Here is a 24,073-nt window from a genome sequence, read left to right as displayed (position 1 = left end):
TTCACTGTTTGAAAAGTTACAGACAGTCTCTGATGGATCTGAATTTTTCAGGTAAAGAGCATCTATGCTCTTGACCTGAGACCTAGATTTCACATTTCAGGAATTAAATGGGCATCATTTTCTAAAAGACATTAGACCAAGGCTGGGCTATCCAAAGGATGGCTTCAGGATTTAGATGAAGTCATTGTCATGTCAAGGAGATTAAAACCTGACATATCTTGTTTCTGTTGAAAAGCCAGATCTAGTTTGTTATACCACATTGTGTCTTGTTTTGTACAGGAGGCAAAGGAAAAGTGGAGGTTGTTCTGCATTTAACATCTCTTACAGGATCATCTACAGTAACAGGGCATAAGGCTCAGTGACCCAGATGATCTGGCCTTGTGTTATATTACTCTGTTCCAAATATATCCTAAGGCTGTGCCAAAAACCTGCCAAAATATAAGGGAAATATGTGTGACCTCTGCCAAAGGTCACCTCTGTAAAGCCTCTGGGTCTGAGATACCTCAGATGTTTTGATTAGACTGAAGGAATTGAGCCTGAAAAGGGGGAGTGTGAAGGTCCATATTCAGCTTCAAGGGACTGCAGCCCTCACCTTCCTCTTGCTGCAAACACTGATATTCAGGTTGTCTCTCAGGTATGTCCAAAAGCAGGATCTTCCAGGATCTGGGCAGCCACAACAGCCACCCAGACATGTTACTGCTACAGCCTTGGGGGCATGAACAGATAACCTCCTGGCAAGCAGTGCACAGAGCCAGAGGAGAGATTGAGTGTTCTTGTTTCAGATCAGATGGATGGCTCTAAATGACCTGTAAAGACACTCCCTGAGCCCTGAGCCACAACGTTAAGAGCCAAGACACCACTAGCACTTCTGAAATAGTTATTAGTGACAGAAGTAGCACTTGTCAACTGTGACTTCAGTTTCAAGTAATAGTTTAACAGCATCAACTTGAAGAAAGGTTATATCACAGCATGTCTGGTGTGCTGCTGACACTTAAAGAAAATAATTGGTAGGCTTAGAGCAAGGGGCAGACACCAGTAGTAGAACAGGAGAGGAGGTTGAATACTCAAAACAAAAATTCAACAATACCATGTGAAAGAAGAGCCAGGAATCCATCCTAAGCCCTGGCGTAAAAAGCTGTAACCCACAAGGAAGCTGTAACCCAACCTGCAGAAAGAGCTCTGCTCTCCCACTGTGAGCTGTGCTGCTGTGACCTTTAAAGAATCATCTACAGTTGCAGCTTGCAGCCCTGTCCTAACAAGAGGACAAGAACATGTTGCCCCTTGCAGCTCTTGGCCAGCTTTTTGGAAAGCACATGTAATGTGTAATGTAATCTCCAACTGATTTTTGGCTTCAGATCAGCAAAACCCAATAGAAAGTGTATGTGTGTCTACGCTAGTATGCTGTGGGAGAGAAGACATGCAATCATCTGGAATGAAGTGCAGTCTCATTTTACCTGAAGTTTGTCTGTGACGCTGAAATAGAGCAATTAGCATGCAAATCCAGCAGTCCCCTGGCTGTCACCACCTTCCAATTATTTGTATTTGATTTCCGTGGGTGCTGATGTATTGTGTCAGCAGGTGAGGTGGCATGTCTGAAAGGTGTTCTGGCTGCCATGGGCAGAAGAGGGCTGCATGTGTGCATGTTTTTCTCCTGTGATGAATGCTGGAATGATTAAAGCACTGCTGTCACTGGCCAGAGGAACTGATTCTGATCTCAGTGATCTTACATTTCTGCAAATATTGGTGTAACAGCCAGAGCAGCTGAAGTCGAGTGGGATGATCCACCATTTATCAAGGTCAAAGTGCAAGAGTCCAAACAGGAGATTTGATGCAATGTTTCTGGCAACTGTCCCATTCTATTCCCCTACTGCCATTTCAAAACTTTTTTCTGGTATAAGGTACGTATTACCAGCATTGCACTAGGCATCTCACAGTCTCCTTCATCCTAGGGAGCTGCTTTGTTTTTGGTGCTGTAGAAATATAAAGTCTTGTTCTTATCCCAGGAAAAGCATGAATAAAACCAAGGGAAGAGGAAGTGGCAGAAGACCACAAGAAAACAGCTTTGTAACCTGCACTAGCATCAAATAAAGCTGCATCCAGTGAAAGGGAACTCTGCAAACTTACTTCTTGCTGTCATAGAAGGACAGTGTGTACATTCTAGGCAGTCAGTCTGAGAGGGTGGAAGGGGATCTGGATCCTTGACTGCCCGTAAAACCTTCTTCTTACATAAAACCTGCACTTGACAGCAGTGTTTCAGCAGACCAAGCTGAAGTGGTAGTGTGTGAGACAGTCAGAAAAGTGTCTTGGAAGTGAAGAGTAGCTTGTATTTGTTGAAACAGAAGAACTGTCATGGAAGATCATCTTCCTTCGAGGGAAAGGAAGCCAAGACAGCATTACTTTATCACACCAGTAAGGTAGAGAAATTATATTTGAGCGATTTTGAAAAACAGATATGTAATCAAATTCATCCAGAAAAAACCATAATGTTTCCACATATGAAATACAAGTCATTCGGAGCCTCTTTAAGAGTGCCAGTTGTGTGGAGTACCAGAAAGGTCAGCATCTTTCCTGTTTATTATAAATAAAATTCAAAAACGTCATAGACACAATCTGCGTGTAATAAACTAGAGGAAGGTGAGCAAGTTGAAGAAATTGCCTGCATTAGAAATCTTAGTAATCATAAGCATGGGCCTCAAGTCATTGCACAAAAAAAAGAAGAGACTAAGAGGCAGGATTTTGTGGAGTTGAAATCAGAAATTCAAGGTGAGTTTAAGATGATGGCTCATAATGAGTAAGTGAATGTCAAAGTCACTGCCTGAAATTTTACTTTTAGACAAAAAAAAGAAGTCTAAAGTAGACTTATGAGCCATTGTCATAGCAGTGATACTTGAGTTTGTATATGTAGATAAGGCTGCCTAGACAAAGGTATGGGACCAGAAGGAAGAGAATAAGGATAGGTATCTGTGAAGCCAACACGAAATTGGAGGGTGGGGAGATGATGAGGAGCCTTCAGTCAACAGGAGATGCATCAATAGAGGACTGAGTCACAGATGCTCAGAAAAACAGATCTCAAAAAGTAAGCAATAATGCTGAAAATTGCTGATGGATCAAGAGGATGGTGTTGTCATTCTGCTGTCAAGTTTTGCCCAAGATATACAGAAAGGATTTGTTGGAAATATTTCCACGGGAAGTAAAGTTGGGTACATAGGACAGAGAAGGTGGAGAAAGCACATTGAGCAAGCCTAGATAGGAAACGGAGCAGGGTTTCTATACCTAGGACCTATGAAGGTCCTACACTTGGATCAGGGTAATCTGTGGTTTTAATATAGGATGGGGGACAACATGATTGAGAGCAGCCCTATGGAGAAGGACTAGGGGATGCTGATTGATGAGAAGCTCAACATGAGACAGCAATGCATGCTCACACCCCAGAAGGCCAACCTTATCCTGGGCTGCCTCAAAAGAAGTGAGGTCAGCAGGTCAAGGGAGGAGGTTCTCCCCCTCTACTTCAGTCTCATGAGACCCCACCTGGAGTATTGTGTCCAGTTCTGGAATCCCCAACATATGAAGGATATGGAACTGTTGGAATGGGTCCAGAAGAGGCCACAAAGATGTTCAGGGAGAAGAGGCATGACTTGTATGTGGAGGAGAAAATGAAGCTGAAGTGGACCTGGTAAGTGTCCCAGGAGAGGGCCAGAGTGGGACAGCCCTGAAAAGGATCCATGGAGCAGAATAAATTCCAGCTCCAGCTTCACCTACAAAAAGGTCATTGAATTTATTCTAAAAGCAAGGAAAGATGAGAGACAAATTTAAGCTACTGGCAATAGCAACAGGCTGTTTAACTGTAATGATAATACTGATGATAGTCTGAGCTATAGATCATCTGTTTCTGATGATTTAGATTATCTTAAAAGACAGGATGCCAAAAAAGCTTAAAAGATCATTGCCACCTTTGGCACTTGCCTCATAACAGGCCTGCAAATCCACCCTGTGTCTCGCTGAGATTGAGAGCTTCTGTCCTTGAAATGTTGAACTCATTATCAAGTAGGTGTGGACAGTCTTGTGTCTCACAGAGCCAGGAAGAAATTTGACATGAATATGCCACACAGAGGGAAGAAAAAAAAACAAACAACTCCTGAGAAATGTTGAGAGCGTGTGTATTTTTGGCAGAAGATACCAGCCAGACATGTCAGCTGATAGCATCCATAGAGCTGGAAGACTGAAAATGAACTGCATTACAACAAACAGAGATTTCAGCACTGAAAGCGACTCATTGACATTTATATTACCTCTGTTCAATGTGACCTGGTATGCTGGGCTGGAGTACAGACCATTGCAACATTCACCCACTTCTGCCCCAGCCCACCAGTGACTCTGCCAGCTGCCTTTCTCGCTGTCCTGGGAAAGAAGGAGATAATACACATCCCGATGCTCTTTGCTGCAGGAAGGCCAGTTCCTGGGCCAAATGTTTGGCTAATGAGCCGAGGAAGAGATTTTACCTTGTTCTGATTGAGAGGACCTTGTAACAGGCCATGACCGTCAATGCAAGTCAGGAGGGCTTGACAAGCTCCATCTAGAGAAGAAACGTGGTAGGGTCAGGAGAGGTTCTCCTCCTCTAGGCTATTCATTGTTTTGACACAGAAACAGAGTGACTCATTTGACCGCGGAGAAGTTACTCTGATTTACTTGAAGGTAGTAGGGAGCAGAATCCAGCCCAATAAATTATATCAGTTTTATGAGGCTTGTGCATGAGAGAAAGAGAAGTCCAGACTCTTGGTCCCTAGGGCTACTTTGGGGGCTGACTGTCAGGGTGTGTTTTTTATTGTGTGTACCGCTTGTCTGATGATAGGAACTAAATTGAGAAGAGCCTCATTTCTCACAGGCCACTGAGCAACCAGAATGTGCTAACCGTCATACGTAGGAAACACTCAGGTGTCGGGTTTGTCAAGAGAGAAAGTGCAGCACTTTTTATTAACTGCAAGAGCAATCAGCTCTGACTGGGTCTGCTCAGTCTTGTGGAAACACATAGTTCACACTGGGCAATGCTCAGAGGCTTAACACAGGTATAAACACTGTGCCTCCAGTAATAACTTCACATTAGAGCTGTTGCATTATGGACTGTTGCATAGTCACAACTATACTTGTGGTGCTTAGTAGTCTGATCTCTTGGACATGTTTGCTAAGTCAGAATAGGTCTAATGTTGCATGATTCAATAGCATAAACTGATTTTTTTTCTTGCTTTCTGAGGTCTATCATTGTTTGTGCAAAGGCTGAATATACTCTTTGTGCCCGATGCAGTACCCTGCCCAGAGGCTGTGCTGGTTCAGGCTCAGGCCTGAGTCCATGTGGCTGCTTCAGGGATTACAGCCAGAGGGATATAGGCGGGCATGGCAGAGGGACTCCTAAAAAAAAAAAAGGAGGTGGTGAAGATTAATGCAAAACACTAGCAGACTCCTTTTCAAGTTAGGGACACCTCCATGGAGTCCTTACCTGAAGGCTAGGGAAATACCCCCAGATTTAGAGGGATACATAAATACAACTACATAAATAATAGATTAAAAAAACCATACTTTTGAAAACTGGTTCTAGCTGCAGTAATTTTGCCTTTTTCTGGCTGTAAAAAAATCAAATGCGATCTAGGTTTCATTTGCATTCTGACATTCTGTCTCCACTGGACACTACGAGAGGCTCAGTGGCTTTCTCTTCTCAGCAGGGGATTTTCCAAACACCACAGCCCAAAGCCATGAGCACAAATAGAACCTGCAGCATGAACAGGGAAGAGGCCAAATACCCCCTGAATCCCTAAACTGCATCCTCACTTCTTAGAGTTTATCAGAAATGGTATAGAAGGTCCAATCTCTGACAAGGAATTAACACCTAGAAGAGATCTGCTATATCTCAAGAAGCACCAGAAGTGGGGGAAATGCCTAACCTGTTGCCTTGGCTGGAAGTTTTCTGTCTGAAGTGATCAGGCTATTACGCTTCCCTACAATAATACCAGCACACAATTAAATATATGTGTGTGGGAGAAGTTCCAATCTGTTTGCTTCACTGCTTTACCCAGGGAAAGCCCTGAGAATAATATTAAAGAAAGAGGCCAGCTGGGCCAACAGAAATGTTTGTGGCTGGCTGCAGTGCAGCTTTTAGATGCAAACACAGAAAATTGCCCATTACATCAGAAAGAGAAAAATTAAATACATGAAGGACACTGGCCACTGCAGTGGTGGAGTCTCTCCCTTTTCACGTGGTCAAGGATGTTGAACATCCGTCTCTGATTACTCCAGAGTGAAATGCTGCCTCGTGGTGTGGTACAAAATGCAGAGCCTTGGAGCTGTGCATGTGATTCCTGGGTTTATTGGGGCAGGCTGTACATTTTGAGGACAAGTGAACTGACACATCCTGTCTTCAGAGAAGGGTCGGTCAGCTGAACAGCCGTTTGTGCCCTTGGCAGGGCTTCAGTATCAAAGGTATTAAAGCCGGTTATTTTCAGCACTGCACCAAGTGTCACACAGGCTTTTTCTTCCCCTACCCCCATTCTAATTAAATTCGTAGGCAGAGACTATGAGGTGGGCTAAGAGTTGAACTGTCAAGATAAGAGAGAAGCACCAGCAGTGCAAAACCCTCCAGCTGGAAAGACTGAGATTCTGCTGGTGGCTATACTTTCTGGAAATTATCTCTCCAGTCTCATCTTTCACGTGTTTCCTGATATATCTCATCTTTCTCTCTGTCTTTCACATACCCAGGTGCAAACACATGCGCACACAGAGGCCTGTGCCCATTCTGTGAGTTATGTGCTATAGTGCCTTCCTTTGGTGGATTGCCCCTGTCTATACGGGAATATATATAATACACCTAAGGGCTGTATTCTTCTGGCAGCTACATCAATGTAATGCAGACCTCTCCAGCAGTGAATAAGCCTTGGATGATTTAACCCTAGATGCAGGCTGTTCCGATTTTCAGTGGAGCTGGTGAGAACAGCAGGTCTGGCAGCTCTCAACTAGTGTTGCTATGATTGCAGGTGCAAAGATGTCCTGAAGTCTGCACCTCATCCACCACCAGAAGACTTGTTAGAACATTGCAGTGGGCAAGGTTCCTGATAAATTGGGTCAATCTTGGTCAGCACTCCAAGACTAATTTCCCTAGCAAGGCACAACACTGAGGTCTTAACATAGTTTAGACTCAATATTTCCTGCAGCTTTCAGCTTTACATTAGACTGCCCCTCCAAGCCTCAGTGTACTGAAGGACCTCTGTAGGATTCACTGAGTAGCACCTCCAGAGACAGCAGCACTTCAAGGGATGAAGCAGCCCCAGGACCTATAGGATGTTCTTTCTCCCCTCTTGAATTGTCCTTCAGGAATTCACCTGGACTCCTCCTTTCAGTGGGAGATGAGATAAGATAACAGCCAGCATCAGTAGCATGCCAAACAAATATACTTTCTACAGCCCGTCCAAAGATCATGTTAGCAAAACAACTTCAAGCTACAGAGTACCTGTACACACTATGGAGAGCATTGGCTGATCTCTGTCTGGCACAATCGAGCACTAACGCAGGTCATTTCACTCTGGCCAGATCACAGGAGGATAAGGATACAGATAAAGCCACTTCATCCAGAGGCTGCTCACTACACCACCAGGGAAGGAGGATGGTGGAGGTTGCAGTGTGCTGTTGTACTCATTCCAGTTGGCTTTGAAGCAAATCAAACAAACTAGAGCATGATGTGATTCTGATATCTACATCCCCTAGGTGAGACATTGCACTGCAAATCCCAAACCTGATCCCCAGAATTTTCAGAAGAAAAATTCCCTCAACCATCCCACTACCACTGTGATTCCTAAAACAGATTTCAAAAACTGTGAAAAATCAGACAAGGATGAGAAGGACATACAATGATTGAGGGTTAAAAAGTTTCTTTTTCGTAGTGCAAAGAACCTGCAAGAGTTGCTGAGTGTCCACACTGGATGGGGGTGCTGAGAGAAGATGGAGTTCTTTTGAAAAGTCAGGCACTAGATTTTGCCTGTTACAATTTACTCTGCTGTTAAAAAAAAATTATATACAATACACACACCCCTCAAACACCCAAACCTGAAACTGTATGGCTGACAGGGTTAGCCAGTGGCAGATGATGCAAAGAAGTAAGTATATGTGATGTGTTCGTGCCCTCTTTAAGTACAACCAAAAGACTGGGGATCAGGGGCAGCTGAGGTCTCCTCATGAATGGCTAAGGTATAAGATGCTCTGAGATATAATCTGGACAATTTGTCATCCTTTTCCCCCCCACAGAGAGGATAATTAACACTGTAAAATGCAGTAGGCTCCATGTAGGCTCCATGTACTCCTTTTAGATGTCAGGGGCCCATTTTAAGGTCAGTGATTGAAATGTTCTGATGGTGTCAGCTGAGCTTTTGTGTCTGTTGCTAGGATTTTACTCACTGAGGACTCTTAAGACAATGTATGTTCATTAGTTTACAAGAAGATATAATTACCCATCCAAACTGTACCATGTTTCATTTGCTGCTAACCTTCTGATTCACCCAGGTAGGTGGCAATGAGTGCATTTGCTAACTGGTGATTACCAAATTAGTTGCATGATAAACCTTTTCCATCATACCTTTTAGGAAAAAATAGTAAAATTAATAATAAGTTGATCTCCTCTTTCAACATGTTGTAATTTTTATTAATTTAACTTGAGCCAATTTATTAGAAGGGGGAGGAGGGAAGAGAGAGAAGGAGAGAGCTTGTATTCCTTTGAGCTCATATTGCAAAAGAGGCAAACAACAGGAAAATTTCTGAATGTAGTTCTATTTTAAAATTCACATTAATTATAAATCGACTTATTCTTTGTGAAGTCAGGGGCTGCATACTGGTTGAGGGAGGGAATAGGGGGTCATGTATAAATTGTCTCCCAAGGACCCCACTGAAATTTCCATAGCATTCACTACATGACACTGATGTGTGAAAATTGACATGAAGATTTGAAAATTGGGACCGAGGGAGACCAAGCATAAAATAACTTCAATTTTGTGCTCTCTCTATCTCTCAGAGGAATAGTGCAGTGGACTGACCAACACAACGCAAACAAGTGAAAGGGAGAGAAAAAATATTCGGGGAGAAGGATAGGAGTTATTAAAGAGAAAACACACTCCTCACTCACAGAGAGAAAGGATGATCAATGGATTTAGTCACAGAGAAATTCAAGCAGAAAATTGCTGCTGTTTTTTATCTGAGAGGCAGAAAGTTTAACCAAACCAGAATTTTCTCAGCTCACTCCAAGGCAAGCAATGAAGAAAGCCACTGTATTTTGAAGCAGTGGGAGAATCGTGTGTGCCAATTTTTATGTGTGATTTTAAATGTTATGATTCCAAATGAATTCTAAGGTAAAGTCCAGACCTCAAGAAGTCCTCAATATGGAAGATTTTACTCTGTCTCTTTTCTTTCTGTGGAACCTCTGACTTGATATACCATCCTAAGGGGAAAGACTTACTTTCCAGCTATCCGGTTTCCCATATCCGGTTTCCCATATTCAAAATCCATACACTGGAGTGGATGCAACTACGACAAAGCTATCAGCTTGCTGTTTATAACCTGCAATGAGTTTTGAAATTCCACCAAAATTAGAAAGCCAGCCTATCATACTGTGAATAGCTATCAGGCTCTAGATAGGTGGAGCCACTAGACTCAACTGTTGAAGTCATATTCCTTCTTCACAATGAGGGAAAAACCTTAAAATGAGTAAAAATGGATTGCAATAAACAAACCAATCAAAATTAAATGTTTCAGGTCTGTCTCCTGTAATTTAAGTCTTCAGAGGTTAATCATTTTGCTCTAGACAGATTGGCAATATTTTTAAATTCTGCATGTCTTTTTTCAGTTGATATTCTTTTGGATGATTTTGTGACTCTAAATGTGTTCTTTTCAGAACTAATTTTTGTTATTCTGGAGCCTCTTGCTACCACTTGTCTGCAGCCAAAATATCACTCCAGCCTTGGGACTGACTTTTACCCTGCCCAATAAATAGATCACAATGCAAAGGCAGCAGGTACCAAAGCATAAATGAGCTATAGGAATAATAGCAAAATTCATCTCCTGGAGATTAACTGCCAATCAGGCAATAAATAACCATATTTTTCTTAGCATTGGTCAGGTGTTCAATAGATCATATCCTTGGATTTTTAGTCAAAATACCTACAGAGGTTAGAAATTCACTTTAGGCTCTCAGCAGGACCATCCAACCCTGCTGTGCTCTGATGCAGATAGACAAATACCCTACCCATAAGCCACAGGGTTTTTTCAAAACCTGTATCTGTTATAAATTTGGTCTTCAAAGTCCACATCTGATCTGGTCTGCTCTAGATGAACACTCAACACTCCCTGTCTTCATGAGCATTGAACAAGAGTCCTACTGCTAGCGCTTCTATTTCCTTTTTGGATCATAAGTTTTTCCTGGTTTCTGTTATCCCAAAGATATTTGCAAGACAATGGAAAAGCAAGTCTATACATTTCTGCTATCATAGTGTATGAAATATACGTGATGAGATAGAGATACAGATGATGGCTTTATCTTTAAAACTAATTGTTCTCAACTTACAGTAAGTCCTAAGGTCCTTCTCAGTCTGATAAGATGCATTGTATAGCTCTGAACACTGCTGTCTCACCAGACTATTTTTCTCAGGCTTACTTACTTTATTTTATTTAGCTTTGTGTCATATAAGGTTCCTTGTGGTTGCTGATATGATGATCTACAAAACTGGTGTTCACATGCTATGGATCTCATTTATTAGGAAGTGAAGTATATAATAATGAAAAATAACTACAGCTATTCCTGCTCTCTCCGGGGTATCTCAGCACCCTTATGGATGACCGCGCACGTAGTCAGCACCATAGAAACAAATGGAGGGGAAATGGCAGTGCACTGTTCAATGCTGGAGGACTGAGTGCTTTTGGTCTCGAAGCATACTTGATCCATAGCTTCTGTTGAAGGCATATTACAGGGGGTACTGAAAAAAATGTATTTGTATTTTTTGAAACAGCGTGCTTAGATGTGGAGCAGATGGGCCTTGTAGGAACTGAGTAGCAGGCAGGAAGGAGAATTCTCTATTACAGTGGCCTGTAGAAAGCATTTGTTAAAAAACACCTTGAGGATTTTCAACAGCATCCAAAGGAAAATGCCCCACAATTCATAGACTAACACAAGAGCTACCCATCATTGACTCTTAATGCTCTACTAAGCATGAAAACAACAGCATGGAAACAATATGAAAAGGCCTAGCAGGTAATTTCACAGGGTAACAAGAAATGCCAAGCTTATTGTAATTACTGGCACTGGGGACAATGGAGTTAGTTTAAATTACATGCCGGGATCTTTAGGGCAGCTTCTATGTTTTACACACTGACAGTTTCTTGTAAATTTTTGTACTTTGATACATCTGATATAGTTATATAAAATTAGATAGTTCGAATTGCACTCAAAAAATGGTTGTGAACTTTTTTCTACAAATAGGACAACTAAGTTACATTTAGAAAAAAAAAAACAACTGCAATTCTCCCGATGATCACCTCATTCCAGCATCTAAGGCTTTAAGGAATGTCATGAGAAAACTATAAGAATTCACAATGCTAGAAGAATAACAAAGATGATGATATTAATAAGGGTTTAATATTAAGTGAACAGAAAATAGATGCCAGGCCACTGTATCTATTTCACTGCTTGCTTTTACCTGCCTGTTGCAATACATTGGCCATCAGCCAGCATTGCCTAGAAATTTAGTTATGTAATGTGTGTGTCACAGAAGCTGTCTTTTGTTTGAATGCTTATATCTATTTATATTGCACCTGAACAAGACAAAGTTAATGCCATCTCCTTTTTAATGAAATCACATTGTCCAGTTACTTTTAATTTACAAAATTATGAGATCAGAATTTGGACAAATACTTTCACTAGAACTTTTAAATTACTCAAGAAATTATTCTGAGAATTCTTAATTCTAATAATAATAAAATTAATTATTATAATGTTTATATTTACTTATTTATATTTCAAATACTCAAAGTACTTGCATTTCTTTCCTTTGATCTTTCTTGGTTTGCATATGATCTTTATGGTCTTTTTCCTCTAAAAGGCCCACTCATTCTAATAAAGAAGTGATTTTAAAAAAAATTTCTTTATTTGTATATAATCACAGCGCAGATAACATCAAATGCTTTAGAACATACATATAAAACACTCTTGGCTGATTTCATGCAGCTGGGAGATAGCAGTCTCCCTGTGAAGTTTAAGATGAAACTTTCAAATATAAAGGAAAAAAAAAAAGGATAACACCTACCTTGAAAAGGTCTTGAGAAACCTGCTGAGGAGAGTTTGAGGAGGTAAGATAGGAATGATACACCACCATTTTTGAGAAAAGATGGAAGAATCACATTGATTTCTATCATGGAGAAGTGTTTTCAAGGTTAATTTCAACTCCAGAGCAATAGTAGCAAATAGTTTGCAAGCTATGCTGAAGGTTTTAACTAGAAATCTGATATTCACAGAAGCAAAAAAGACAGTTATAGGTTGTTGAGTGCAGCATAATTGGCAGTCAGCCCTAGCCACAGAGGCTGGAACTACATCCAAGCTTTCTCTGAGTTTGACATAGGGCATATATTGAAGTAGAAGGCAGTTTAGTGAAAGCTCATTTTCTAGGACTATATAGTTCTGTCAAAACGCAAGTGCTTCACAAAAAGCTTCAAAAGTAAAGATGGAAGAATAAAGTTCCCACAATACTGAAATATCCTCTTTTAAGAGTTCGGAAGTAGAGTAGCTTTATATTTGTATTTAGGGTTTATATATGTATGTTTTAAATAGCTTATACATATATACAAATACAGCTTTATATATACAGGTTCATATACAGATATATATATGTGTAATTTTTCCTTTATCAGAATTTTAGAATTGAAATTTTCCTTTACTGGAATATTTCCTTTATTGTAAAATTATTTTAAAACCCAAAAAGCAAAATAAAACACTCTTTGAAGAAGGGATAACCTTAAACTTCAAATATTTCAGAAGGGCAGGTAGATTACCCTAAAGCTATTTTCCCAAGTGCTGATCTGCAACAGATTAATCAGATTTTTACATTTGGGAGCAGAAAGTGAAGGAAGAAAATATCTGACAAATTTTAAGGTAGATGCCACAGGTAAAATCAGCAGTTTATAGAAGAAACAACCCTTGTTGGTTTGTAGGCATTGCATTTTTTACAGACAGACAAGGCTTCTTAAGGACATTCTTGGTATTTTAATACCTCAATCTTGTTCAGTGTCATTTCTGAATGAGACTATTGTTGAGGCAACAGTGAGTTGCATAGCTCCATCAACCTTCTTTAATTTGCTTGGAGATTATGGGAAAACCTCTATAAATCAGTTTTATGACCTCATGAAAAACTTACAGTACTATGGCATCACTTGCATGAGTTATGAGATAGCCACAAAAAGGACCAAAGATGTCAAGGACACCAACATGAAGCTTTATGTACCCTAGGACATAACATTGCATTTCTCAAATCTACAGTTGGCAGAAATACCAAAGGCAGACATGGAAGCTAAACTTCTCTGTCTCCTAAACATGAGGCAGTAATTTGAAAAGGCTGGGAAGAAATTGTTAAAAGAGGCTTGACGAGGGTCATTAGTCTGAAGATGTAGCAATTTAATTCTTCATTAGCATTATAAAAAAAGCAGATTGTACACAGAAATATAGATATATATACACACCCACACTTAATTAGAAACAAAAAAACCACCAAACAGTATGGGTCAAATGCTCCTACATTTTTCAAACCAACTTTAAAAAAAAAAATGCATGCTTTCTTTTGTTATGAGACTTCATACAGCTGCGCTGCCAGCCGCATATTTGATATTTTCCAAAAAAAAGACCTCCAATTGCTCTTTTCTGGAATTTCTTTTGCTTTAACATTATATTTCAATTCTTTGCTCGTATTTGTCAAAACCTATTCCAAGCATTTCTGAACTTTATGATGATTCAAAGCACTGCAAACCAAAAGCAAAGCCTGAATTTTGCAGATTTTTATGATAACCTTAGAGACAAACACCTGGAGGTCAGGTTCATTGGTGAAACTGAGGTAAAGATAGCCATAAGTATCCTGACTTAGGTGAATCCATCAACATTGAAATTCTTCATAATATCAAATTGATTTTGCCAGTACTCCTTTTGGAGGAAAACTGGAAGAAAGGTTCTGACTGTGCTAAAGAAGTCATGACAACTTTTTGAGGGGACACAACAATATTTACATTTACATTTTAATTTTATATGGTGTAGTAGAAAATTATATTTTAAAAAAGGAAAATTTTGTAGGTTTGTTGAAACATATTTTTTTTCTTTTATTGATGCTAAATGAATCTTATGATGTTTCCTGGCATGAGTACAGAATATTTCCACTGTCACTCCCATTCAGAATGGAGCCAGGGTCCCAAATCTCAACCTCCCTATGCTGACTAAAATGTTTATCCACCAATGGCAATAATTCTCAGTTTAGGCAGCCGAAACATAACCCTGCTGTGAGTTCCCAGAATAGAAGAGACAGAAGGTCCTAGGCTCAGCCTGAGCGTGCCTCAGCCAGACCAATGTCCTCTCAAATCCCCTCTGTTCCATGCAGTCTAGTATGCAGGGAAGGGGCACAAACACAGCTCTGTAGCACATATGGAGGGGCAATATTATCGATGCTGTGTTGGCTGTGCTACAACAGTGTCCTGCAGCTGTTGTAGGTGGGGTCAGATGCTATCCGCTATCCCTCTGTTTGATCCCCATCTTCCCCTAGTCCTGCTCTCACTGCAGATATCTCTGGGACTACTTTTACACCTTAGATATAAGCGGACTTTTAGTTCAGGAGAGAATCAGTCACTGGATGCAAGATATCTGGGCTCAGTCTTGTGATTTAAATGAGCCCATTTTCTGTTTAAACAGGTCTCGGCATCTATCTTTGGCACAGAGAGCTGAGACAGATTAGACAGAGTTTCTGCCTTTCTCCTCTCCTGAGGCCTGCTCAGCTTGCTGTTTCCACTAATCCTCTCGCTCAAGCCCTGCTGTTAGAGTTTCTTCTCTCTTTTTTTTTCCCCTGCCATTATTCCAGGTGGTTACCCATCCCATTTCACTTACCCCAGAGTGTCACCAGGCTGCTGCCAAAAGCTCTTCTGTTTTCTCTCCTGTTGTGTTCACTTTTTGTCTTTTTTTAACTTTTAATCTCAGCCCTAGGTGAGGTGTGCTGAACAGGCATGATGAAGCTCTCAGGATGTTAGAAAGTAAACTGCTGGAAAAGGTCAGCAAGAGCAGAAACCAATAAAGCACAAGAAGGAAGTTTGATACGTACGAACAAAGCAATTGGTAATGATGTGAAATAGGTGGGTCAAACGAGGGTTGTGCACAAATGAAAAGATTCACCTCCAAACACCTGAAAAGTTTACCTAACCTGCTTTTCCTTGACAGGAGCTAGTCGGTTACCATGAACCACCACTAACAGCTTTACACCCTGCTTTATTTGCACTTCTAGAGACACACATGAGCATCAGGCCATCAGCAGCAGGGTGGATTCTTTTTTCAAAAGAAACTCCTTAAATCTTACAAGCCTCCTGCTTCTTTTTCTCTTCCATTCATTGCTGCTTATTACCTCAAAGGTGTGATTTAAGACTAAGTTTCCAATATCCTCTCTTAGCACCAGTAAAGCCATTAAATTGAAAGGGATGACCTCTGATGTATGGGATTGTTCAGTTTAAAGGTGGCTTCGTCAAGCTCCTATCTAGTCAGAGAGAAATCAGATATTGTGGCTCCTGTTAGGGAAAGAAAAATTCCCAATTTGCCAGCCAGGGTAGGTTTGCTAACAAAAAAAGATGCTCCTTTAGGTGGTTTTCATTTCTGTTTCCCCCAAACTTACCCCAGAAGAATTAACTGCCAGTTCAGATTAACCTAGTTTCATGCTTAGCAAATAGTAAGTTTTTTAACAAAATAGATTGGTGAAAAACAATAGTAATAATGAGATGCTTTCAACACATTACACTAAAAACTGTCCCCTTTGCTCCCTTCCAAAGGTGGTAGCAGTGCAAGGGGAGACATTTTCTCTCCTTTGGCACTTAGAAACCATGGCCCTCCTCTGGCTCTGCTCTCGGTACAGCTCTGGAGGACAATGGGCAAATATCTTCATGAAATTTTCTTAGAGAGTAGAGAACTCACTGTTGGTCCTTGCTGTTTCAGTGTCATCCCTGACCTCCTCTCAGTGTTCTGGTATTTCCACAATGGCTATGGTAGATTGACCTGAAGGGAACAAAATTCCTAGAGCCTTGCTCAGATGTCCAATTCAGCACAACTTTTCCCTTCTCTGGGAAGGCAGCCAGCCTACCAGCTGCAGCCCAGGCCACCCCTAGGTGGACCTGGAGGGCACTTTCCTAGAACTCAATGAAGGCAGCCTTTATTAAAAGGAAAATTACAATATTAATAGGAAAAATATTTTTTTGCTAATGACAAAGAATTTTACCTCTTCACACTTGGAACTGGTTATATACCCAACTATGCCAATCTCGATATTATCTCAGATGGGTACTTGTTCCCTGGCGGCTCTTAGGGGAGTGACCTATGCCCCTCTGCCTTTGATAAAGCACTGCCTGCATGCATATAAATCAATTAACATCATCAGCTTACGCTATTTTTGAATTTAGATGGCATGCTGGAAAGAAACAGGGATGTTTATGCCTGTCTAGTAAGGAAAACACAAGGACAAGCTTCCCTCCTCCCTACACACAAACACACCCACACTGGTACATGCACACACGTTGGGATCCAGCAAGCCCTTGCCCTGCAAGAAGCCTTCATTTAGCTGCTTGTGCTCTGTTTTCTACGGGGATTTGAACAAGCGAAGCAGTAAAAATAACACAGTGCAACATATAAACATCCTCTGTCAGCCATTTACTCTCTGTTTTGATACTGTGTCATTCACATTCCTAGTTCTGTTTTTGCTCTGCTATTGCTTTCATCAATTTAGCATACTCTGAGGGTTGTGGTGTTACCAGGCTGGCATGGCAAAGACATTTCAAAGTAGAAATTATTACTCTATTCATGAAGACTGTTTCTTTTTATCATAATCCATCTACCCACAAGAAATAGCACTTCCTGGCCTCTCCACTGTCCCACTGGAGAGCAAAACTTACTGGTGTTAATAGTCAAGAGCCATGCTGGAGCATCAAGTCTGGAAAACATGCAGCTGTGAACACATCCAGGAGCGAGACCATGCCTTAAGCCACAGAGAAAGATCAAAGGAGCCCCAACAGCCTTTGTGACAAGACCGAGTGAAAATCTCCCTCCTGAACTCCACCTTGGCCATCAGGTGAATGGTCCATATGTGGCCACAGCGGAGCAAGCAGATATCCAAGGAGTTTTAGGGCCCTACAACTTCATCGGCAGAAGCTCCTTGTGTTTCATTCTGGAGGACTTCCCCTTGCCCAGGCTCTGCCTGTGTCTGGACAATGAGTAGAGTATGAGACTGTAAAGTGGAGAACAAAACACTTCAGTACGTGTCATGTTTCAGTGTAAGAACTGTATGCTGAGAAGCTGTTCTCTGCCATTGACATATCTTTGTGATAAACATATTCATGAACTAGAGATAATTTTTATCTCTGATTAAAACTCTAAGCAGGCACAACACTTTCCCAGTTGACAGCTCTGGGCAAGGAATGGATATGGCAGAATTGTCTAAAATACAAGTCAAGTTAATTTCCTTGGATACTGCAATACTCATCAACATGGGCATTTTCTGACGATCTGATTTACTTACCAGCAGTGCCCGGCCTTCTATGCCAAGGCAAAGAAAAACAGAGGACATATGCTGAAAAAATTGTAACATGGTCTCTTAATCAAATGCTGTCTCCACCCTGTATCCTGTTATAAATTGTAATTTACATTGTGTCTACTGTATACATATCATTATTCTTTCCTCTGATTTCTCAGGCAGCTCTGCCCAAATACATTTAAATACTTTTTTTAAGTTATTATTGGTTCTCGTCTTATTTATATGTTGCTTGGCTTGGCGGTTGTCCCCTTTTCTTATTAGCAGAGGGACTCAAGGTTACTTTTATTCTTCACATCCAAGGAGCACATTAACTTCCAGCATCCCCCAATGCCATCCCAATAAATAGAGGCTGCTCTAGCCATATTTCCTTCCATAGGGAGACCACAATGTTCAGCCAATTCTGAATCCACTCTTAGCACTCTTCATGGTTGAGATACTCGGTACCTGGTCTCAGCTGAAACACTGAGTGCTTGACTGATTGCCACGTGTCCTTCTTTCCTTGTTGCTTTTCTATTATGCTCAAAGTATCTGTGTATCCCTTTCACTCCCAGTCCAAAGGGACTCCATTTCTGCACTGTATTAGGATGAGAATATCTCTTGTTGGAGGGAGAAAGCTGAGAGGGCTTTTTATTTTTAGTTTTGATGACAGCATGCATTGTTCTTTTTGTACTTTGTGCAGCCTTCCTATTTCCTCCTTACAAATCTGCAAAATACCCTTAATTCATCTTCCATTTAAAACTGCTAGGGGCTACTCTGGCCCCTGCACGGTCTGGATCTAGCATAGCAACTTTCATGGGAACAACTGTCCTAAAAAGAGAGCGGAGCACAGGCATACCTTGGGCATAGCCCCTCCATAAATAACATGTCTCTATTCCCCTGCAACAGCCTCAGTAAGTCTCAGTACAACTTGTGGGGAGCTGTTATGTTCATTCAAGACTCTACAGTCCAGCAGCATAACGCTTCCTCACTGCTTGGGAGCAGAGGAGCAGTGCCAGTGTCAGGCACACACAGGAAGGCAGTTGCTTAGGGTGGCAAATTGATGGAGCAGCAGTGTTTCTGGTGGTCTTTGCCTTTATGCATGACTGGCTTTTGTGCCTAGTCTTACTTTTGCTGAACCTCTCCGGTCATTCAGCATGGAAGAAGGCAGGACTGCGCAGGTGGTCGCGTTCCCCGGGACAGGGAGAGTTATGTGACTGAAAGTTGGCCGAGTCTTGCTGTTGCTTTACTCCATCCCAGCTGGTCTCACTACATCATCCCTGTAGAGCTGGGCGGGTGTCTCAGTGCTGGCAGAGGGAGAGGGCAGGGATCACTCTTGAGTCAAGGTCAGGAACACGAGCAGCAATGCTGGGGGTGGGGGGAGGGCATACATCACAGGCAGAGGAGATGTGGTGGCTCTGCATTGAGCCCCAGAGCAGCTCAGAGAGGATGCTGTGAATACGGGAATGCTCAGCTACAGCCATGGAACCAAACTTTCTTCCATTTGAGAAAGGGGCAAAAATGAGCCATCTATCAGACAGCAAAACATTATTTTGGTTAGGCTGCTGAAGAGGAACATGCTCAACTGGAAGGCAAAGAATCAAGGTGGCTAGCTGTGACAAATATATAAAGAAGGATAGAGGGTGAAATCTTGCTGGCCAATGGCAAAAAAACCCTCCATTTGTGAATTTGTTAGGCATGTGACACGCAGTAGTAGTTGAGCCTTCCGATTTAGCACTTCTGATTAAGAGTCTCTAAACCAAGGAAACCTCCAAAAATATCTGTTGACAAGAGTTGAGAGAGTGAGAGAAAGTAAGACAGCACCCACTGTGCCTGCAGAGGCTGTGCTTAGTGCTAACAGGTGGTGACCAGTATCACACGATTTAGAACTCTGAGAGGAACAGGAATCTGGAATATCAAATATCATTCCAAAACACAGCCAGACTTTGGGACCTGAACATTCATGCTCTGGATCTTCCAGGATGGGGTGAATGTGAAAATGGGATCAAGAAGTGGAAAAAATCAGCTTCAGTTCAGCATTTCCTACTTTCAAGTCATGTGGTTAAAAAAGAAATTCTAGAGCTCACCTGACATGCTAATCTTTTCCAGAAAGCAGAAATACACAAACCAAGGTCCACTTTTGTTCAGATCTTAAACCAATATTCAAACCACATTTTTTTTCTATCAGCAGTACCTTGCATCTTTCACATATTAAGTTGCGATGACACCTGTACCTACACCCTGGACAAATGTTGATGGGCAGGATGAAGACTGGTAGAGGTAAGGTCTACAAGTGATTTATGAATGCAATTCAGTGGCTCTTGTCAATATGCTTTATAAACTGCCTGGTTTGTTGAAATGCTGTACGCATCATTTCTGCAAAGATACATGCAGGTCTCAGGTGCTCTGCACTCAGCAAGAACTCTGCAAGACACCAAGGTAGTAAAGGAGAATGGGTGAAGTAAATGAAGCAGAAGCTCTGGAGAAAAGAAAATTAATTTCCCCAAAATTGCAGGACTGAGGTTCAACAAAGGAAGAAGTTCATTGGCTTGGCAAGCATGGATTTTGCCACAGGAAAGCACTTTGGGACTCCTTTACCACTTTTCCAAATATCCCTAGCAGTTAACACACGCTGCTGTTCTCCTCAAGCAGGGAACTACCTTGAAAATAGTTCATCCTTCTCACAGTCAATATTAAGCAGTAATATTAACCAGCACATGGTCTCCTATCAAACTCTAGGTAAATGTGATCTGAATCAGTGCTGATGAAGATAAGGTGGGGAGACTGCAGGGAGTGGAGTAGAATTCATTTGCTTTTTCTATTGTGTCAGAATGAACCCTTTGAAAAGAAGATGGTGCAGCTTTAATAATAAAAAAAAATAGAAAGGAGGAAAGAAAGAAAAAACGAAAGGTGCCTCAGTTGTCTCAGCAGCTGATCAACAAAGGAGCAGTCGTGAGCTGTAACCTCTTGGAGCTGCAGTCTGGAACATGACACATGTCAGGCTATGATAAATGGTGCGGAGTGTGTGCAATTTCAAGCGCAATGCCCTTGAGATGCTCAGGACCCCGATCGCAAATGTTATTGTTAAATTAAACCTTAAAGGAAGGATTGGAAAGGGGAGGGGTGGGTTTGTGCGTGTATGTGCGCATATGCCTGCGTGTGTGTGAGTGTGTATATAAATATATATATATATATATGGATATATGAAATACACAGAAGAGAAGGGAAAAATGGCAAGGTGAAGAGAGAAAAACTTCGTATTGCTTTTAATTGAATTGTGCATCTCCTAGTTCTACCTGAGGTGTGGGTGAACTTCAGGCAGGGTTTTCTACCCTATAGGCATTTTATGACTTTTGCTCCATCACAACTTGATAACAAGAGATCAGGTAAAATAAGTAGGTGTGAGACCAGAAAAATAAATAAATAAATAAATAAATACATAAATAAATAAATAGATGCCACAAACATGCAGCTTATCTAACTCGTGTTTTGTGTCTAAGTGGTTTTGAATCCAAATGAGTGATGTTTCAGAGTATTGAGTGCTGATTTTGGGAGCTGCTGCTCCGAGGTCTTGTTTGTTAGTTAGGTTGTTTGGTGGTGTGTGTTTGTTCTTTCTGAGACAAATACTCATGCTTAAAAGCTTCTCTGAGAAAGAGGCAGTTTTCACAGCCATAACACACTGCAGGGAATGCAGGGACTGAATGCTCCAGCCAGATGTCATCCCCAGCCTGCAGGAGCGGCTCTGACGTGCAGGATGCCATTTCTGTGGTGTCAGCATCCTACTTTTTCCTGTGGTTTAGGAATTGAAGTAGAGGCAGTGAAGATGTGTTTTAGACAAGCAGTTGCAATACTATGAGTGGTCAAGGGGTATGGAATAGAGAAGGAAAAAGAATGAGTGAGAAAAAAATAACCACCCCCATATGCTGAATAACCATTTGCAAGGAGAGGTGGCAAGGAGGGTTCCATAAGCCTTACTCTCCAGCTTCTGCTGCAGGCGGGTGGAGTAGAAAGCAGGAGCCAGGTCTCCTGAGCTCCTGTCTCTGCAGCTTTCAGGTGCCTCCTTGCTCCCTTGAAAGAAATGAGAACCAACATGCTCCCACCCTGAGGGTGTCTCTGGTCCCCCCAGACCTGGACTTCAATCTGTTCTCTCCGCTTCCTTCTGTCGCCTATTTTATGAGTTCCATCTTTTACATATGCAGAGGAGTATCCAGTTTTAACTCACCCAGATTCCTCAAAAGTCCTTTCTCCACCTTCTCACTTTCCATACTACCTCCTCCACTGCATCCATGCTAAGTGCAATTAGTGTAGGCAGTGCAGGAAACACAGCAGAAAATGGATCTGTAAACAAGGAGGAAGACATGGAGGGGTGAAGTATTGGGTGGGGGGAGCTGGAAAGTGTTCAAGAGGAAATGCTTCCATGACTAGTTGAAGGGAAGAAAGAAGCAAATGAGCAACATAAACCTTCCACTGGGAAAGGATATGGGAAAAGCCTTTAAATCATAATGAAAAGAAAATTGAAAAAAGCAGTAAGAGGTAACAGAGGACTAGTGATGACTCATTAATTAAATATACTTATTTGCTCTAATTTTTACCAGATACAAGACAAACCCACTGGTCAGGAATGACCAGCATTAGAGACCTTCATGATCTATTGAAAATGTTTAGAACAAGGAAAACAGGTAGCAGAGATCTGGCTCCACTAGCAGTAATCCATCTGCTTATTGCTCCTGGTTGCCTCCATAGTAACTCATTGTCCATTACAGAGTGACATGATAGCATTAGAACCAAGGCTCAGATTTGGGAAATATAACTAATGCAAAAAAAGCACATTAGATACTAGTGTACTAAGGTTATTATTTTTAGAAGGCATCTTATGAACATCCTATGGCTTGTTTTGTACTTTTTGGCTACCGTTGCCTAGAGTCCAGGAAAAGTCAAGTCCTTTTTCTGTTCTTTGGAACATTTTCCCCATGTTTCTTGTTATTAAAGAAAATAAACATTAGACAAAAGCAGACTTTATTGTATCTATAAATAATTCAATGCAGATGGATTCATGGAAACTACCAGGAGGCAGATTTTCAGAGAGAAAGAAAGAGAGGCATGCTCTAAGGTTAGATGCTGAGGAAAATAGAAAGGACGAAGGAAGGATTAAGAAACTGCAAGATGTATTGAGAAGAATAGACACAAACAAGAATGTAACTAATGAGAGGTAAATGAAACTAAATGTAACTTGGAAGGACAAACCAATATCTTTTAAAAGTTCATACTCTTTAGTGATGAGCATGGGTGCCTCCTGTCACCAAGGAAGGAAAAGATTTACTATATTTTTAAGGATCAAACAATTCACCTCCTCCCATTCTTGTTCTCTGCTGCCTGTCCCTCCACTTACAACTCCTACCACTGTTCTCAGAGTTCCTCAGGCCATCTATTTTCTCTACTCTGCTTCTCTACCTGAAGCAGCATCAATACATGGCCACTGCAAGTCACAAGTTACATAAACATACTCAGGAACTCTGAGAATGTAGAGAAGTAAAATGATGTCAGAGAAAAATAAACATGGAGAAAAACTTGTCCCATGGTTAAGAGGAGCTGCAGTGAAAGTCCATTAAGAACTTAGCTGGAACCACTGAAGCCAGCATAAAGCAAAAAAGCATGGAAGATGGAATACCTCTATGTACCATATAAGACATACAAAGTCTGTTTGTACAGTCACTATTTGGAAAAAAGTTGTATTGTTGTGATTTATTTTGTCTCCTTTTCCTATGCATAACCAAAATGCAATGGGTATTGAAGTGAAAGGCAGAGGAGCTGTAAACACGTCTGAGAACACAGCTGAAGCTGAGTCTCCTCTTCAAAACTGCTTTCAGGAAAGGTGCTGCAGTAGTGAGCTATGTTCTGTGGACACAAGGCATCAGGAGAGGGAGACAGAAAGGTTTCCAGGGAAGAGAACCACTCACCAGTGGTGGGAAGAAAGGTTTACTTTGGACCTGTAGATACTTGAGAAACAAAACTAGAAGCACAGGCAGAAATCTTCTTCTTGCCATTCTGCTGCTTTGCCACACACTGGGGGAACAGAACATTGTTCTCCTGCTGAACAATGCCCCGTTCTCAGCATGTGCAATGGGAAAAGAATGTGAGCTTTACTTTGCTTTATCAACTCTGTGCAGTACAGAGATAATTGCACAGGCTGGTTGGTCCCTGAAAAGCAAAGACGAATTTTGATAAAAATTGGATTATGGGGCATTTCATTTCTATTTAAGAATGGTTCC

Source organism: Phaenicophaeus curvirostris, chromosome 12 (genome assembly GCF_032191515.1).
Source record: "Phaenicophaeus curvirostris isolate KB17595 chromosome 12, BPBGC_Pcur_1.0, whole genome shotgun sequence".
NCBI classification, from domain to species: Eukaryota; Metazoa; Chordata; class Aves; order Cuculiformes; family Cuculidae; genus Phaenicophaeus; species Phaenicophaeus curvirostris.
Note: the sequence above shows the minus strand (reverse complement) of the source record.